This window comes from Pleurodeles waltl, chromosome 6 (genome assembly GCF_031143425.1).
Source record: "Pleurodeles waltl isolate 20211129_DDA chromosome 6, aPleWal1.hap1.20221129, whole genome shotgun sequence".
In the NCBI taxonomy this organism is placed as follows: domain Eukaryota; kingdom Metazoa; phylum Chordata; class Amphibia; order Caudata; family Salamandridae; genus Pleurodeles; species Pleurodeles waltl.
The window spans coordinates 295566934-295584262 of NC_090445.1; positions in this window are offsets into that span (position 1 = coordinate 295566934).

A 17329-nucleotide genomic window follows, 5' to 3' on the forward strand; every position below is an offset into this window, starting at 1 on the left:
TACTTTGTATTGTGGGACTTGAAGCTCTGGCGACTTAGGCTGTACATTCCACTACATGTCCCAGTATACAAAGGTGGACCAGGACTGGTACTGCACCACAAATACGGAATGAAGAAATGGGACAGAGCTTGACTGAGCTGTGCAACATGCAACTGGGCAGTGTGACTGTTGGAAATGGCTCTGTCAGCAGGGTTATCCCCAAACATTTTGCCTTTCTCCTCCTATTCTTCTGGCACTTTTTCTGTTGGCTTTGGGTCTCTGGGCGCTTTACCACTGCTAAACAGTGCTAAAGTGCATGTGCTCTCTCCAGTAAATCTTGGTATGATTGGCCTACATCTGTCTGCCATACTTAATTTACCTGTAAGTGCCTTGTAAAGTGGTTTGCCACATACCCTGGACCTGTATATTGAATGCTACTAGTGGGCCCGCAGGGCTCATTGTGTTACCCACAGATGTAGTATTTCAAACTTGTTTCAGGCCTGCCACTGCAGGCCCTACATGAGCAGTTTATTGACAAATTGACTTGGCAAGTCAAATTACTAGCCAAGGCCCAAACTCCCTTTTTACTACACCTAGGTCACCCCAAGGCAGGCCCTAGATAGCCATATGGGCAGGGTTCTGTGTATGTAAAAGGGAGAACATGTATCTTATGTTTTTGTATGTCCTAGTAGTGACAAACAGCCAATTTTGTTTTTCACTACTGTGAGTGCTTCTCCTCTCATGGGTTTACATTGGGAATTTCCTTATATATGTCTAAGTGGTAATTTCTGATCTGTGAGGAGTAGTGTGAGCATGTTTGGTATTTTAGGAATGGTAGCGAGAAATCCTGCTTACTAATGTAGGTAGGTTTTACAATACTATCTTAGAAAAGACACTTTTAGAAAGTGGACCTTTCTCTGTGCTTATAACCCTATTGCTTTGCAGCCTGACTCCAATCCACATCTGGGGCAAAGTGACAGCTCCACTAAGTGCATACTTTCCAGACAGCCATAACACAGGAAGGGCTGGGTATGACAGAAGAGGCACTTGTATACTGATAGTCATGCTGGGCTGGGGAGAGGGAGTTTCGTAGACAACTTTTGTGTCAATAAGCTGTGTCCTGCCCTCACACAATGGGCTGATTACCCCGTACTGATGTCTGGAGACAGGGCTGGTTGGAAAGGGTGTGGTATGCTTCACTTCACTGAAGTAACCTTTCAAGTTACCCCATGAGCAAAGACATTTTGGACCCCATGATTTTAGATCACTTTTGGAACTGAGACTGAACCTCTGTCAGAAGGATTGCTGGACTGCACAAAGGGCTCAGATGAGATTATTGTGATGACCTACCCGCTGTGCCTCAAGCCCTACTGTTGTGATGTATGGCATTTTAATTCTCGCCTAGCCAAGATGATGAGTACTGACTCAGGACTCCATAGTGCGCACAATACTTATAAGTACTGTCATTTTGGTTTATGTTATACACAATAATAAATATTTATATATATATATATATATATATATATATATATATATATATATACACACACACTGACTAGTGAGTAACTGACTAGAATGGTGGAGTCTGCCTGGCTGAGGTGCATACTCTAGCCATCCAGAACCCCCATTCCTAACATTTCTGTGACATTTAAAGGGACATGAGCCAGATTTCTGCCCTTTGACGTGTATACAGTGCAGTGGAGCGCTGGGACATAGCTAGCTGCACTGCAAAACATAACCTTTTTGCCCACATTGCCCTTTGTTGTTAATTACCCCTTGGCTCTGGTTGGTCCTCGTGGGCAGAACTGTCCTGCCCTGTTACTCCAGCTACCAACTCCTCTGGGATGAAATCTTCCACCCACTCCTCCAAGGCATCCATCTCCCCCTGGGGCACTGGGCTTCCTCCTCTGGTCTGCTTGGCTGCCTTCAGGTTGATGGCCAGTTTCTAATCCGGTGTTGGTAGTCATGCCACAATTTCTTACAGTCGGTGACCGTCCTCTTCGCTTGTCCCATGCTGTTCATCTTCTCCACTAAGGACTAGCAAATGGCCTCTTTCTTCCCTAGTGACAATTTAGAGGTGACAAAGAGCTGGTGTTGGTGCTCTGTCACCTTAGTGATCAAGATGTCATTCTCCTCCTCACTGAAATTGCACTTCCTATTCCTCTTCCCCTGGGAGTCTGACCAGACATCCTGGCCGGTGCTGGGGTTATTGGAATTGTTTCCCTGGCTTCTTCTCTCTGCTCCATGGCTGCCTGATATGAACCATACCTTTTTTGTTTACCAGAAGCATAATGTTTTGTAGTTTTTTTGACACCTCTCACACCTGAAAAGTGACAGAAAGGTGGTTTGTGTAGCATTACATGCATCAGGCCTGCCTGGCATCACTTTCGCTCCAGATGAGCCAGTTCCCATTACGAAACCATGTCTTTTTTTACTGTATCTTGGACTTTATGCCATCATGTGCTGTAGCGTAAATACATGCACGTCTATGGCATTTAACATTGATGTAGCTACTTATTTTGAAGCATTACTACAAAACAACGATGCATCAGCTCTTGTAAATGGGCCCTGAAAACCATTACCATTACAAAATGCAGCCACAGCATACTTGTCCAATGGCTGGACATCTACCATCTTGTGTAAACAAAATTATGCAGCTGAAGCACAGCTTCTTTTTCTTGAGAGACATCACTTTGTGTCCTTCAGTTTTGTGTTTCTGCTTCTTGTTCATGTTCATAACTGACTCATTCTGAGCACATTGTGAAGCAGTAGGTGAGTGCTAACACATGGTTTGTCACATCTGCTCTCTAGCTGAGAGGCACTGTCTCTTTAGCGGTGAGTAACAGCTTTGTTTCTTAAATGACAAATTTAAGAAATTGTCCTCACTTCTTTGCATTGCATTTGTTTTCTTCTGCCTTTAGTGTCATCATACTCTATGATTTATAGCTCAGTGTTTGGTAGTGGCGCAGTACATCTTTCACGGCTTTACTAGCACGTTTCTGGTCAATGATGAGTAACTTCTCAATGCAACTTTTGTTATTTTCAAAATCTTCACACTGGCTGGTGTGGCGCTTTGACTCCACATACGCCAAATGTTGATCTTCATTTCGACTGAGGCATGTGTGGCACACATGAGCAGTTTCCTGAATCACAGCAAACTCTTTGGGAGAACACTGTTGATCTTTGGGTTGCACAGCCCCTATCTCATCACCAGTTGTAACATCCACTCTATCCTGGGTACACGTAAATGAATAAGCCACACACACAGCCTGGTCTTCCATGTCTTTATTCCTCTGCGTGTAACTGTAAACTCAACATTCTAAACATGGAATCAATTCACCACACCTGGACACATATATCAAAGTTCTACATAGTCTATCAGGAAACAAAAGAGTCCTGTCATCGCAACTCACAAGACATTACATCAGGGAAAAGACAAACTCTGAACATGTGACACACTACCTCCAAGAGCAACTTTAAAAGTCAGTACCTAGAGAGACATGTGATGCCCTGGAAGAGTATGTAACAACTGAGTAAGTCATAACAGCAATACCTAAGCTTAATCTGGGAAAATCCCAGAGCCTGGATCTATACATAGCTCATTTCTACTCTAGAAAGATAACACTAGTTCTGGCTACACTCTTTAACAAGATGGTAGATGTGGAGCTTCAATGTGCAAATGTGGTTATACCTAAGTTGGAAAAGGGCCCAACTGTCTGTGCCTTATGTAGGCCCATTTCTCTGATAACTCTCTAAATTAAGCTCCTCGTGAATACTTTGGCAGCATGGTGGTTTCCCTTCTACCAGACTTGATGATGGCAGATCAGTCTGGTTTTATTCTGTGACGGCAACATGTTGCAACACTATAAAGATGCTACATATAATCAAGAACACACAAAGAACAAGAAAGAATTTCTTGTTACTGTCATTGAATGTTGAAAAGCTGTTTCACAGAGTTGATTGGACCTGTAAGACAGGAGTGAACTACAAAAAACCTAGAGCCAAGGTATGAGAATATGGGACATTTTCATAGACTATCATATTAGAGAGGTTGACCAGACACGGATGCTCTTTGTCACCATTAATTTTTGGTCTTACTTTAGAAAACCTTTGCTCTGACAGTCAGTGATAGAGAAGATATTAAGCTAGTCACCTTAAGAAAAGATATCTTCAAACTTACTATGTTTGCACATGAATGTAATGATCTCAATGACAGACACTTTGGCTTCTGTTCTTTTGGTTCTGCAACAATTACATTCTTTCCAAAAGATCTTCAGTTTTGAACTCAATATAAACAAATCAGAGGCACACCTGTATTGTTGAAATCCCCTCTGTGCCAAGCAGAATTAATCCAGAGTATTGCTCTACTATGGGAATTAGAATAGGTGTGGTTCAATATTGACCGAAGTACTACGTATATGATCAACTTTAATTACTCTAGATTCATTAAGGAGACAGAATAGGACTTCCAGTTGTGGTATACAAAGCAGCTCTCTTGGATAGGAAGAGTAGCTGTTAATAAAATGTGGATATTACCTCAAAACTCTAACGCTTGTTGGCGTGAGAGGAGTCCCAGGGTACTTGTCGTCACCTTGGAAGGTGCCTGCTTGGAGCAAGGGAGTGACTCCATCACTCCACAGGAGATTTTTTGGGTCCTTCTGGCGCAGAATGATGAAGACGGGGAGTCACCAGATCATGCACACCATGGAAACTGTTGCAGTTGCTGACTTGGAGCTGAGGTCGCTGAAGAAAAGTGTCTCTTGTAGACACTTTGTTGCAGTTACAGCATTTCTTGGAGCAGGCTGCGGTTGATCCAAGGTCAGAAGAGTCTGAAGTTGTTGCAGAGGATTCCTGAAGGAAACTTGCAAGCAGAATTTGAAGAGAACCCACAGGAGAGACCCTAAATAGCCCTGAGAGGGGGATTGGCTTCTTTATCAGGTATGGACCTATCAGCAGGGGTCTCTGACGTCACCTGCTGGCACTGGCCACTCAGAGTCCTCCTTGAACTGCCATTGCTCCCCTTCCTATGTCCCCTTGGACAATGCACCTGTGCTACAAACAGACTGGAACAATACCCTGGACTTTCCTCCATCATCACTCCATCCCATTGCACTTGCCCCTCTATAATTTGACACTTGGAAAAAAAATAACTTTGGAGTATGTCATGTATATCAATTATGTATTCATTGAAACAGGTACAAACATTGCAATTCAACTGTACAGAAAATGAGCATAGATTAATGACCTGTAGCTGGCTACAGTGATCACACCAGAAGTATATGTCAGGTCACCAACGTCTGGAAAATGAATTGCCAGAGGGAACAATAAATGAGCATAGATGTGGGAAATAACAGCATGCCAGTGCCACAAAAAGTCAAAAAAATGTCATTGAAATGTGAAGTAACACTGTCCTATCTGTGTCATGGGAAGTATTGTCTTATCACTGATGTTCTGTTGTCCTCATCCTCATCCTCTGCCTCCTCATCCTCAATGTACACAGGGTCCACTGCTGGCACACGGGCTTCTCCAGCCTCCTCTTCCTGCAGGAATGGGACATTGCGTCTGAGTGCCAGGTTATGCAACATGCAGAATTCCACCATCATCTGGCAGACCTTCTTGGGTGAGTAGCACAAAGATCCACCTGTCAGATGGAGGCACCGAACCTGGCCTTCAGGAGGCCAAAGTTCCTTTCAATTAACCTTCTGGTTCACCCAGGTGCCTCATTATAACGTTCTTCTACTGTCCTGGCATTCCCCACAGGGGTCAGCCACCATGAGAGATTGGGGTAACCAGAGTCACCTGAAGGACAACATTTAGCCACACACTATCTTATATGACCAACACCATAGGCATACAACAACATAGACTAGGTGGTAACCAGGGCTCACCTATTAGCCACAACATGTGGCTCTGTAGTTGGCCCATCACATTTGGGATGCTGCTATTCCTCGGAACTCGGCCTTCGCTGTGGCCAAATCTTCGACCTGGGGGAAAACAATGTAGCTGCACATGTGTTTAATCAGGGCAGAAAGCACTCTTGTCAGCACTGTTGAGAACATTGGCTGTGACATTTCTGCTGCCAAGCCCGCTGTCATTTGGAAAGAACCAGTTGCCAGGAAATGGAGCACTAATAGAATTTCCACAAGAGGGGAGATCCCAGTGGGCTGACGGATCACAGATAACAGGTCAGGCTCCAATTGGGCACACAGCTCTGTGATTGTGGCCCTGGGAAGTCTGTAGGTGAGTATTATGTGCCTGTCCTCCAGTGTTGCCAAGTCAACCAGGGGTCTGTACACGGGGGTATGTCTCCATCTCCTATTTATCTGCAGCAGTAGAAATCAGTGAGGCAAAAGAGTGAGGAGCTGGTCACAAACTGAACAATGGAGCTACAATAGAACTTTGCATGCTGTTAACTTGTAATGGGTCAGTGTGATTTGCCCAGTATGTCCTAATTTCACCAGTGACACAGATATTTTCCGTGGCCTGTGTAGGAGGCTGGCCTGGCTTATAGTGGGTACCTTGCGGTACTTACAACTTGTGCCAGGTCCAGTTATCCCTTGTTAGTAAATTAGTAGTGTTCTAGCAGCATAGGCTGATAGAGGTAGCTATAGCAGAGCAGCTTAGGCTGAACTAGGAGACATGCAAAGCTCCTACTATACCACTTATATCATATAGCACTATATCACAAGACAACACAATACTCAGAGTTACTAACAATAAAGGTACTTTATTTTTGTGACAATATGCCAAAAGTATCTCAGAGGATATACTCCCTTAGGAATAATAATATACACAAAATATACACACAAACCAAAACCAGGTAAGTAAACAGTTAAAAAAGTAGTGAAAACACTGTAGAACACAATAGAATGCAATAGGACACAATAGGCCTATGGGCAACCCAAACATATACTTCAAAAGTGGAATGCGAACCACGAATGGACCCCAGGCCTAGTGTAGTGTGTAGAGGGTCGCTGGGAGTGTAAGAAAACACTAAGGGTGTCCAAGATACCCCACCCCAAGACCCCGAAAAGTAGGAGTAAAGTTACCCCACTACCCCAGAAAGACAATAACGTTGAGATAGGGGGTTCTGCAAAGACAACAACTGACTGCAAAGCACTGAAGATGGATTCCTGGACCTTAGGACCTGTAAAGAAAGGGGACCAAGTCCAAGAGTCACTCAAGTGTCCGGGGGGGGCAGGAGCGCCACTAAACCCTGGATGAAGGTCCAAAAGGTCTGCCTCAGGGTGGAAGAAGGCAAAGATTCTGCAACAACGGAAGGTGCCAGGAACTTCTCCTTTGGTCAGAAGATGTCCCACGGCGTGCTAGAGGATGCAGTGTTTTTTTCATGCAGAAAGACTGTGAACAAGCCTTGATAGCTGCAAGAGTCGCAGTTGAAGATATCGGGTGCTGCCAGGGCCCAGGAAGGACCAGGAGGTTGCCCCTTGAAGGAGGAGACAGAGGTGGTGCTCAGCAACAGAGAGAGCCCACGCAAAAGCAGTCAGCACCCACAGAAGCACTTGAACAGGCGTTCAAGAAATCTGAGCATGGCAGTTGTCTCAGCACAACAAAAGAGGGCCCCACAAAGTCGGTGGTCAACTCAGCAAGTTGAGCAATGCAGGACAGAGTGCTAGGGACCTTGGCTAGGCTGTGCACAAAGGAATCCTTGCAAGAGTGCACAGAAGCCCTAGCAGCTGCAGATCACGCAGTACACAGGATTACTGTCTGGCGTGGGGAGGCAAGGACTTACCTCCACCAAATTTGGACAGAAGGACCATTGGACTATTGTGGTTGCTTGGATCCAGCTCCTGTGTTCCAGGGACCAAGCTTGTCAAGATGAGAGGGGACCCAGAGGACCGGTGATGCAGAAGTTTGGTGCCTGCGTTAGCAGGGGGAGGATTCTGTCGACCCACTGGAGATGTTTTCTTGGCTTCCAGTGCAGGGTGAAGGCAGAGAGCCCTCAGAGCATGCACCACCAGGGAACAGTCGAGAAAGCCAGCAGGATTAGGTGCTACAATGTTGCTGGTAGTCCTCTTTATACTTTGTTGCGGTTTTGCAGGTGTCCTGGAGCAGTCAGCAGTCGATCCTTGGCAGAAGTTGAAGAGAGAAGTGCAGAGGAATTCTGGTGAGCTCTTGCATTCGTTATCTGACGAGAAACCCACAGGAGAGACCCTAAATAGCCCTCAGAGGATGAGTGGCTACCTAACCAGGTAAGAGCCTATCAGGAGGGGTATCTGATGTCACCTGCTGTCACTGGCCACTCAGAGGTCTCCATTGTGCCCTCACACCTCTGCATTCAAGATGGCAGAGGTCTGGGACACACTGAAGGAGCTCTGGACACCACCCCTGGGATGGTACTGGACAGGGGAGTGGCCACACTACTTTCCTTTGTCCAGTTTTGTGTCGGAGCAGGGGCTGGGGGATCCCTGAACCAGTGTAGACTGGTTTATGCAAGGAGGGCACCATCTGTGCCCTTCAAAGCATTTCCAGAAACCAGGAGAGGCTACTCCTCTCAGGCCCTTAACACCTATTTCCAAAGGGAGAGGGTGTAACACCCTCTCTCAGAGGAAATCCTTTGTTCTGCCTTCCTGGAACTGGGCTGCCCAGGCCCCAGGGGGGCAGAAACCTGTCTGAGGGTTGGCAGTAAGGGTAGCTGCAGAGAAAACCCCAGAGAGCTATTTTGGCAGTACCCGGGGTCCATGCTGGAGCCCTGGGGATGCTTGGGATTAGGCACCCCAATACCAAATTTGGCTTGTGGGAACAATTCCATGATCTTAGACATGTTACATGGCCATGTTAGGAGTTACCATTGTGAAGCTGCACATAGGTATTTAACCTATATGTAGTTCACACGTGTAATGGTGTCCCCACACTCACAAAGTCTGGGGAAATTGCCCTGAACAATGTGGGGGCACCTTGGCTAGTGCCAGGGTGCCCTCACAATTAGTAACTTTTCACCTAACCTTCACTAAGTGAGGGTTATACATATAGGTGACTTATAAGTTACTTAAGTGCAGTGTAAAATGCAGTGGCAGTCCTGTGTAAGAATTGTCTGAGCTCCCTATGGGTGGCAAAAGAAATGATGCAGCCCATAGGGATCTCCTGGAACCCCAATCCCCTGGTTACCTAGGTACCATATACTAGGGAATTATAAGGGTTCTCCAGTGTGCCAATCAGAATTAGTGAAAATAGTCACTAGCCTGCAGTGACAATTTTAAAAGCAGAGAGAGCATGAAGACTGAGGTTCTGGTTAGCAGAGCCTTAGTGATACAGTTAGGCACCACACAGGGAACACATACAGGGCACAAGTTATGAGCACTGGGGACCTGGCTAGCCCTCCCCCCCCCAAATGGCGTCCTCCTGTCCTGTGTGGAAGAACAGGTGGAAGTGAGTGAATTCTGCTGACGTTGTGCGCCGTTGCGGGAGGAGGTCAGGAGCCGCTGTGCAACTCCTCATTGGTTAGCATTGGGCCTTATCGGTTACGGTGGCCAATGGGGATCTATGCTGGTGGTGATGGCATGCACCACCGTGGACGTGACTGCCATTTTTTAACTGATCCCTCACTTGCTCCCTGATCTTCCACAGTAGAGGACCTACACTGCATGCTGCTGTGACCTGTGTCTGGAACCTACCATGGCCGGTGTGACCGGGGAAAGGACCCCAGCCTTCACTTCGGAGGAGTTGGAGGGACTGGTGGATGGGGTCCTACCCCAGTATGGACTGCTGCATGTGCCTCCAGACCAACAGCACGATGCATGAGGCATGAATGCAGGGAGTGGTGTGTGTGAAGTCCTCATGTAAGAGGGTGGATGGATATCCTCTGGGCAGCATACAGGTTGTGTGCTGGGCCATGTGTGTTGAAATGGTAATGTGAAGAGGTATGGTGGGCCATATGTGTAACAGGCAGGACTGTTTGTGTAATTAAATGTTCCTGAGTGTATTGCCTCTGCAGGTCAGCACCCATCAAAAGAAGGGTACATGGAGTGCCATCGCCAAGGAGGTGCGGACCCTGGGGACTATGGCAGGCAGAGCACCCACTGTCGCAAAAGTGGGAGGACCTGAGATGCTGGGCACGGAAGACGGCAGAGGCCCAGCTGGGGATGGTCTCCCAACAAGGAAGGGGTGCCCGTCGAATTCTGATGGCCTGCATACTGGTGGTGGCCTATCCTCAGCTGGATGGGCGCTTGAGGGAATCACAGCAGACGCAAGCGGGTGAGTACAGAGCCCATCATCACAACTTACGCATGGTAGGGAGGTATCCGGGTGGGGGTTGTGTTTCAGTGGATGCCCCTAGGCCAGGCCTGACATTGCAGCATAGGTCTCGTGGTGGCTAGGGTTCAGAAGGGATAATCTTGCTACCTAGCTCGCAGGCATCCACAACTGGTCAGGGCTGCGTGGGTTCCAGGTGTGCTCCATTTGGTGGCGTGTTCCTCTCCCCATGTTTGGCTGCTAACTATTTCTCTGCTAGTGCTATGGCATATTGTGTAGGGCTGTTCCCTATGTGTGAGGGTGCTCTGTATGCCAATGGTGGTGTTGGTGCAGCCATTGAACAAGTGTATCCTTTGTCTCTTCCCCCCATTTGGTTTTGTCATTGTGTCCTTGTGTGCATTAGTATTATCTGGCGGAGGAGCAGAGGCACCGGCGATGGAGGGAGCTGCATCCCACAAGACCCAGGAGGCAGAGTCCACCGACGCTGAGGGCATCAGTGGGACGGGGGAGAGGGGAACACCATGGTGGACACTGGAGGGGACAGTTCTGACACAGATACCTCCTACAATGGAAGTTCCCTGGTGGTGGCGGACAATTCTGTGACCACCCCAGCTACAGGTACAGCCGCCACCCCCCCATACCAGCACCACCCTCCCAACAGCCCCTCACCGATATGCCTGTGCCTGCTCACCCAGGAGGGTGGGCATCTCCTTTGCCCCAGGCACCTCAGGTCCTGCCCCAGTTAGTCCTGCTGCCCTGAGTGAGGAGGCTCTTGACCTCTTGAGATCCATCTCTGTAGGGCAGTCAACCATTGTGAATGCCATCCAGGGGCTGGCAGCCCAGATGCAACAAACTAATGCATTGCTGAAGGGCATTCACACTGGATTGGTGGCCCAACAGAGATCGATACAGGCTCTGGCCTCCTCTCTGATGGCAGCCGTTGTCCCTGTTTCTACCCTCCCCCCTCCAACTTCCACTCCCCAGTCCCATTCTCCTCAACCCCAACCCAACCCCAGCACACAGGCAGATAAACATGCACACAAGACAAAACACAAGAGTGGTACAGGCAACTACAAGCACCACACTTCATCCCACAGGCACTCACACAAACACCATCCAGATGCAGACACACCAACATCCACTATTCCACTGCCTCCCCCTCCTCCTCCACCACTTCCCACCCAGTTCCATCCACACTCACACCTGCATGCACTACATCATCATCCACTACTAGCATCACCACATCAAGCAGAACACACACCTCACTGGCAGACACCTCCGCAACAGCCATGCACACGTCTCCTGTGTTCTCTCCCACTGTTCCTGTCCCCCACCCTCCTAAAGTACACAAACACAAGCACACAGACACCCAATAGCCATCCACCTCACAACAGCATACAGCCCATGCACCTGCACCCAAAATCAGCAGACAGACACCTCCAACAACCACTCACTCTTCCTCCAATCCCATTGCTTCTCCCTCTTCCCACCCCAATGTCCCTAAAGTTTTGTTCCTATCCACCATTGACCTCTTACCTCACCCTTCCCCCATCCTGCACATTTGGGCAGGGTAGGAAGAACCCAGCCAATCACCTCAGCCACACAGTCCATGGGCCCAGTCGTCACCACACCCACTCGTGGTGGAAAAGGATCCAGGCCACATGTCCTGAAGGTAAAGGAGTCTGCACCAGGCAGCCTCAAGAGAAAGGAGCCTGCCCCAGCTGCCAGAAAGACCAAGGTGCCTGCACCAGCAGGCAAGAAGGGAAAGGCGCCTACCCCTCCAGCCAGGAAGACAAAGGAGCCTGCACCAGCAGGCAAAAAGGTGAAAAGAGCCTGCCCCAGCTGCCAGGAAGACAAAAGAGCCCACAACAGTAGTCAAGAAGGAAAAGGAGCCTGCCCCTGATGCCAGGAAGAGCAAGGAGCCTGCTCCAGCAGGCAGGAAGACCAAGTAGCCTGGGGCAGGAACTGTGACGGACCGACACCACCAACTAAGGTTTTGCATCTGTCCGAGGTTGTAGGGGATGGGCAGGATCCTCCCCCCACCAGCAGCAGCACCACCACTGAGCAGCCGTCACCGCCAGTAGACAGTATGTAATCCTGCCTCAATGGGCTGCTGTGCAGCCTGCCCCCTGCAAAGACAGTGGGTATGACACCCACCTGAGAGACTGTGACCTTGCACTCCCCAGGATCAAGAGCACAGGGCATTTTGCCTCCTCCAGAACCAGTGGGCAAGACACTCACTCGAGAGACTGTGGCCCATCACACCCCAGGACCCAGAACAGGGCATGATGCCCCCTCTAGAACCAGTGGGTAAGACACCCACATGCCCAACACTCCCTATGATCAAGATCAGGCCACAATGCCCCCTCCAGAACCAGGGGCAAGACACCCACTCGAGAGACTGTGGTCCATCACACCCCAGGACCTAGAACAGGGCACGATCCCCCCTCCAGAACCAGTGGGTAAGATACCCACATGCCCAACACTCCCCAGGGTCAAGAACAGGGCATGATACCCCCTCTAGAACTAGTGGGTAAGACACCCACATGCCCAACACTCCCCAGGGTCAAGAACTGTAAAAAAAATGTAAACTTTGCACTTGTATAGCGCACTACTCACCCGTTAGGGTCTCAAGGTGCTGTACGCATACCGCTGTGGAACCCCTCCTGGCTTTTCCCAGTGAGGCACCCACTCCTGGGCTATCCCCATGGTGAAGCCAGGAATCCAAGAGCTGTCAGGGCCGTTATGGAGATTAAGCAAGCTATTGCCCAGAGTTACAGAGTGGGACCCATTAATTAGGTTAGGCACCAAGGCAAGAATGATCTGATCTAAGGGAATTGAGCCCAAGACTCGCCGAGGCGGGAATTGAACCCTGGTCCCGGGCTAGAGCTCTGCATCAGGATCTGCAGCTCCAACCATTGTGCCACACTTGTCCAGGGAGCAATATCCCCTCCAGAACCAGTGGGTAAGACACTCACATGCCCAACATTCCCCAGGATCAAGAACAGGGCACGATGCCCCCTCAAGAACCAGTGGGTGAGACACCCACATGAGAGACTGTGGCGCTTGCACTCCACAGGACTAAGCACAGGGCATGTTGCCCCCTCCAGAACCAGTGGTCTTGTAACATCTACCAGCTGAGGTACCCCTGTCCCCCTGAGGTGCCTGCCTAGTTACCAACTGATGCCCCTGCAGTGTTCTCTCCGTGTTGAAGCAGGTGAGATGTGTGGCCATCAACTTTGGCCTGTGGTCATGTGGACTATGCAAATAGTGGACTGGGCTGTGTCCGTTTTCCTGTACATATGTATATATCTATTATCTTGCCTAACTTATTTTTCATGCAGTGTTGATCTCATTACATTCACTTTTGCAAAATAATTTTGTCCTTGCATTATTCATTCAAGTTACGGGGTAAAATTGTTTTTGTAATGCAGCTGATTGTGTGTATGATGTTGGGAGGGTATGTGTGGTGCGTGTGTTTGTCACTCTCTTTTTCCTCCCCATCCCTTGTGTGCTAGGCGGCTGTACTCACTGTCATCATCTTCGCCGGCGTTGGTGTTCGTGTTGGTGCAGAATGTAGAAGATCATGGGGAAGACATGCAGTTCAGGCTCCATGGCGGCATGATTGTTCCCTGTGTCTCCAGTGGTGAGTCCTTTCCCTTCTGAGCTCAGTGTCCACTAGGCTTCTGATGTCGTTGGGACCTCCCCGGAAAAGGTGGCAGTTTCCTGGGTCATAATATGGTTGGCGGAACATTGGCTTCCAACTGGCTGTAGGCGGCTACTGCCGTGGTAACTGTTGTTTCCGCCCTGGCGGTCAGTGTGGTACATTGGCTGTCTTTTGAAGATCTTTCCACCATGGTCATAATTTGGCAGTAGTTACCGCTGGCATGTTGGCGGTATTACTGCCACTTTAACACCAACTGCCAGGGTCGTAATGAGGGCCGAAGTGCTTACACAGATTCAAGGATTGATAATCCCTTACATCTGGTAAGGTGAATCTCCTTGCATCACCGCTAAACCCTCAGAGAGAACCATTGCACATGACAATCCCACATTTTACATCATATTTCCAGGTTGCCCATTTGAGGTTATGTTTTAATAGGTGAGAAATGAAACATGATGGCAATGGTGCTTCAGAGACAACCTGAGATATAGAATTTCATTATGGCATATCTCATGTTTAAAGAGGAAACAGAGGAGCTGTAGGTTGTGCTCTTTCCATTTGCTAGAATAATCCTTGCTATTTTGGACAAAGTAGCCCTGCAACACAGTTTTACATCATTCCCTTCTCATTACACACCTATTTCTTGAATTTAAACCAGTAAACTTTCACATCCAGAGGGAGAAGGTCTGCTTCATGGTGGTGTTTCTTAAATAATAAAATATTTTTTTTTAAAACATACTTTTTTTCCCGTCATTACCGCTGCCTCCTGCCGCTCTTCCCCTCTGGTCCTCTTGTGGTGTCCCAGCACACCAGCACAGGTTCTCCAGCAAACCTGGTGCTGCTTACATGCTAAACGTAGCATGTAAGCAGCGTCAGGATTGGTCTGAGTGGCTCAGAGTGCCGCTCAGACAGAAGCCTGGGGTCTGTGCCAGCCGCCGAACACACATGCGCACTTAGTACACTTTCCCTTCTATCCCTCCCCCACCCCCCACAGCCCAGCCCACCCTGAACACAGTGCTGGCTGAGCCAGTAGATGAAAGATAAAACTAAAATATTGTTTTATCTTTCATCTCCTTGCTTAGCCAGGGTACGGTGGATATAAATGGCAGCAGAAGGGCCATGACTTGGTTTCAAATGGGGAGCAGAACAGGTTATACTCTCATGTGCCCCTGTCAACAAAGAAAGGTGGCGAACAGCTGCACAGCACAGGCCGGCAACAACAATAGCCCTACCCACCGAGTGTGATGATCTCCACAGCTGACTGGTACAGCAGGTCTGTTGTGGTTTGAGCAGGGCAACAGCGAGCTGTAGCAGCCTAGCCCACCACAACAGCCCCGCAATACTCAACAAAACACTTTCCAATTTGTAATAATAATATAGGCAGCTGGAAAGTTGACTGAATGCTGGTGTGGTGGCCTTCCTGCTCCTTATTCCATGTGCCTGTACTCCAGGTGCCGTACTCCACCCTCCTCACACTCTGGGGCAGCAGGCCAATAGCAGTAAATCGCAGGGGACAAAGAGGAGAAGGTGATGGGACGTGCTGTCAAGAGCCGCTATGCACCAACTGCTGAGTGGATTGTGGAGCTGTGGGAGTACTGTGGAGCCGCTGGACACCGTGTAGGGGGAGAGACCACAGGAGCAATATTGGTTCCTAGCTCACAGCCAGAATGTTCAGTGGCCCAGTGGCTTGGCAGACCAGCGGCTCAGCAACAACGAGCCGGTGAGTACACTAGGCACTTACTACTCATGGGGCGTTAAGAGGTGTCGAGTGTTAGGCGGATGCGGCCTGTGCCCTAGGTGGAGCTGTTAATTTTACCGCCTATTTCAGATCTATTTCAGAGCCTCCATTTTCATTTTGTTTTATCTGACTATAGGGTGTCAAATTAAGGTAGCAGGGGATTCTCTTTGCTCGTTACTTTAGACTGATACAAGCCACCTTTTTGTAGTGGCCTTATTTTTTTGATTCCCTTTGGTAAACTGGTAGACCATACCCCTAGTTCAGGCTCTGCATCACATTTTCTCTTTCGTAGATTGAGACATTTTTCATCACTAAACTTCTTGGCCCTTCCCTGTCTTACAAACTCTGATACTATTACTCTATTATTATAATTATTATGTAAAAGCACCTTTATTTCCCTTTTATTCATTGCTCCCCTTGCTTTCCAAGATGATTCTAACCCGCAACCTAAAGGACCCATTTTCCCTGTGCTCTATTCTCGAAAATTCCTTTATTCTTCCTTTCAGTTTTCTTGTTACAGGCTACACTCTTTCTTATGGCTTTTACAGGTAAACAACTGCTCCTTAAAGGTCATTTTATTCGTCTGCAATCTGGGAAAGGACCGCTCCTTCTAATAAGCATGGGTTTTCTTGAGATAAATATAGACTGATTCACTTCCATGGCCTCCACCTCACCATGAGCCCACCTTTGTTTCCCCCTGGTGTTTCTCCAATTGGGGCCAAACTAGGACCTATTATAAGCATTACCACAGAGGATATAAAGCTGTTAATGCCTTTTAACTCATTGTCTATTGATCTTGATAAATTGCTGTGTACCTTTAAAATATTATTGTTCAAGACCATAGTTTCTAGTGTGCTATGTGAAGTTCTTTGGAGGAGCAGCAGCAGGTCTAACATTGATGACAAACCTATTTCAGAATTCTCAAAGTTTTACTGTGATTTAAGGTTTCCCTGACATGAGATTTTAGTTCCCAAAAACTTCTCTGATTTCTATACATCATTGTGGAATAGAAATGTTTCACTGTTACCTCCTAAGGAGATTTCATCACTGCTGCTGATGAGCCCAGAAGCCATATGGCCAACAGAGCCAGTAAAGATCAGGAGATAAAAGGCATCTTACACCGACAGAGCACCTTATGAAATGCTACTTTCTCAGAACGCTCTCAAAGACCAAAAGAACATTGATGGTCAATGCCTTGATTGGAAAAAGATTTGGTCAGTAACATTCCCAAATTTGATGCACTGCAATGAAGACTGGCACCAGAATGTATTTTTGAGCACCATTTGAAAGACTGCTCATCAATTATTTCCAGCAACCCCTCACTGTTTACTATCTCATTTCTAATTTTCACAAACTTAGTTTACTAGTACACTAATATTTTGCTTATACAAGTGTTTCTTGACACCTTCAAGACATATTTGTACTGCTAGTTCTCAATAGAGCAACAGCATAAGGGAGCCAAGTGATGATGCTCCTCATACCAGCGCTGTCATCTTCCCCTCCTACTAAAATAGTCTTCCCGATGATCCAAAGACTGCTTGTGGAGTTATGATATAATATGATATGATATAAAATAGCATAGTATGGGATAGCATTTAATATTTTATATTCTATCATATTGTATAGTATTATATCTTATCAAAATATATCATATCATTATATGATAAGATATGCCATGATATGGCATGATATTGTTTGTCCTGACCCTCTTTGCAGGATCACTCCTTACCTTCCCTCTC